The sequence below is a fragment of the Vigna unguiculata genome, chromosome 9 (genome assembly GCF_004118075.2).
Source record: "Vigna unguiculata cultivar IT97K-499-35 chromosome 9, ASM411807v1, whole genome shotgun sequence".
Taxonomy (NCBI): Eukaryota; Viridiplantae; Streptophyta; class Magnoliopsida; order Fabales; family Fabaceae; genus Vigna; species Vigna unguiculata.
Genome location: NC_040287.1, coordinates 19,661,074 through 19,663,524, shown reverse-complemented (window position 1 = coordinate 19,663,524; position 2,451 = coordinate 19,661,074). Strand labels below are relative to the sequence as shown.

The following is a 2,451-nucleotide window of genomic DNA, read 5'->3' as shown; positions in this document are numbered from 1 at the left end:
ATCCCCACCTTTTAAGATTAGCCAACCATAAGCCGCCACGTGTCATAATCCCCACCTCACCAAATTAACCACTCAGATTCTGCCACGTCATCATCTTCATCTCCCAAAACCCTAACCCTAATTTTCTCCTCTCTTTCCACCCTCCACGGCAGCCGCCGCTGCCAACCTCGCTGACCACCACGCCGCTGCAGCAGATCCGCCACTGTTCCTTCACCACCTTCACGCCAGAAACGCAGGAGCAACAACCAGAACAGCAACAATCTCGCGGCCACCGCACCACCATCTTCGTCCGCGACCACCACGATTCTGCAGCACACACATCTCCTCGCCGCGCCACCACCATCTTCCTCCATTCGCGGCCGTCACAGAACCTCGCGCTCACCACGAATCGCGCAGCCACCTTCACTTGCAACAACGTCACGCCGCCACCGCAGACCTGCCACAACTTCGCAGCTCCGCAACGCCACCTCCATTCTTCATCGCAGATCTGAAACTCTGGCGAACTCGAGCCAACGAAGCTTCCCTGTGACGCACCTGCAACCATCCGCGAACCCAGATTCCGTGAGCAGCGCCGCCTCCATCTTCTCTGCGCAGCCGTGAGCGAGAACGGCCATAACAGTAGCGGAAACCACAACCATTGCGACGCAGCAGCGAACACTTCCAGAAGCAACACCACCACGCCGGAAATCTGACCGCCGCGCCGTCAGCCGCGCCGTTGCAGCACCTACAAGCCTCCGTGAAACCCAAAGGAGCAAGCGGAAACCCTAATTTGGGAGAGAGAAGGAGCTGCCACGTGTCATCCTCTCAATGGACACTGAAATGGTCAAAACTGGTCAACTCTGGTCAACTCTGGTCAACTGGTCAAAGTCAGCAGTCAATTCTGGTCAAATTGCAAATATGGTTAAATGAGAGGGGCAGAATTGGAAATTTGACAGCAATTAAGTTGCTAATTAATTAAATAAAAATAAAAGATTTTAGCAACTGACAGATAAAGCCCAAAGTCCAGTGGAAGCCTATATAAAGAGACTTAAGGGAGCAGACTGACGACTGACATTTTTTTTTACGACTGACAGCTTAGACACTTAGAACTCTCTGGTTTTGGCAAATACCGTCTCCACCACATCTCTCATTCTTTCTTTATTTTCTTTCTTTCATATCATCATGTATTCCATCAAAGCCATGGAGGGCTAAGCTTTAAGGGTTGATTCCACTGTAATTTCTTAAATGGATTCTGAGGTTAGATGAATTTATATATTTTGTTATTTTGATTATTGTTGTGGTTTTTGTTTATCTATGTCCTTTGCTTCTTAATTGAATAGAAAATAATGATTTTAAATCTACATGCATGCTAATCATATGAGTTAAAAGGTTTTTAAATGAAATTGAGACTTTACTTTGATTTTGTTTAGAAACTTTCATTTGATTAATAAGTTTTTGCCAATAATTGAGACTTTAATTTGATTAGAGGTAATTACTTTAACTAAAATTAGTCAAGACTTTACTTTGATTAATTAGTTTTCTATTTGGTAAAGAAACAAAGGAATAGACATGATTAGGCATAGTAAAATTAATTGAGACTGTACTTTGATTAAATTTACTATGGACAATCTAAACAATTCTCACTTTTAATTGAGACTGTACTTTGATTAAAAGTGAGGATGCCAACAAATGAATTGAGTCTTTACATTGATTTATTTGTAAATCAACAACAATAATTAATTTAACAATAATCTCTAGATAACCAATGAAGAATCTTATTTAGAAAAAGTGATGGAATTGACCTATTTACTATTACTGTGTTTACAATCTTCCGTGTCATTTTCTTTGCATATCAAAACCCCCCTTTTTTATAGTTGCTAGTTTTAATTGCATTTTTGAATCAAATATTTGAGATCAATTCCGTATTCGTTGTGAGACGACTCAGGGTTATCTTAACCCTAACTATTTTCTTCACTACAAACTGGCAATACTGAAGTTGCTAAAGTAGTGGTAATTTGATCGCCTAACGACAGCGATATCAAATTTGGCGCCGTTGCCGGGGATCGAACCCGGGTCGTCGGCGTGACAGGCGGAAATACTTACCACTATACTACAACGACATCTTAACTTATTTCTTTCTTGAAATCTTTCTCCAAAACAAGAATAGGAAGAAAAAAACACACAGGGAACACTTTCAGGTGGATTGCATAGTGCATGACTCGGGCCAATCCGGGTCAATTTTATCAACTTGATTCAGAACTTGAAAGGAACTTGCGTAAATCACGTAGGAGACTTGAACTCAGGTGTTCTACTGAAGGAGCACCATCATCATCTGAACCTACCACTGAAAGTGTACCACTAGAATCACCTCCGGTGATTAACATATCTTCTGATCCATCACCTGAACTAGAAATTCAAGAAGATAGAATGGAAGAAAGAACAATAAGAGAGTTGGCTTCACCGGATGCAGCC

General features: G+C 42.1%; 1 non-coding gene across 1 annotated transcript; it reads right to left on the bottom strand.

Moving 5' to 3' along the window:
- Window positions 1-2,027: 2,027 nt before the first annotated feature.
- Window positions 2,028-2,099, bottom strand: TRNAD-GUC. Its single transcript has one exon. It is a non-coding gene; the product is annotated as a tRNA-Asp (tRNA).
- Between the last annotated feature and the right edge of the window lie 352 nt (window positions 2,100-2,451).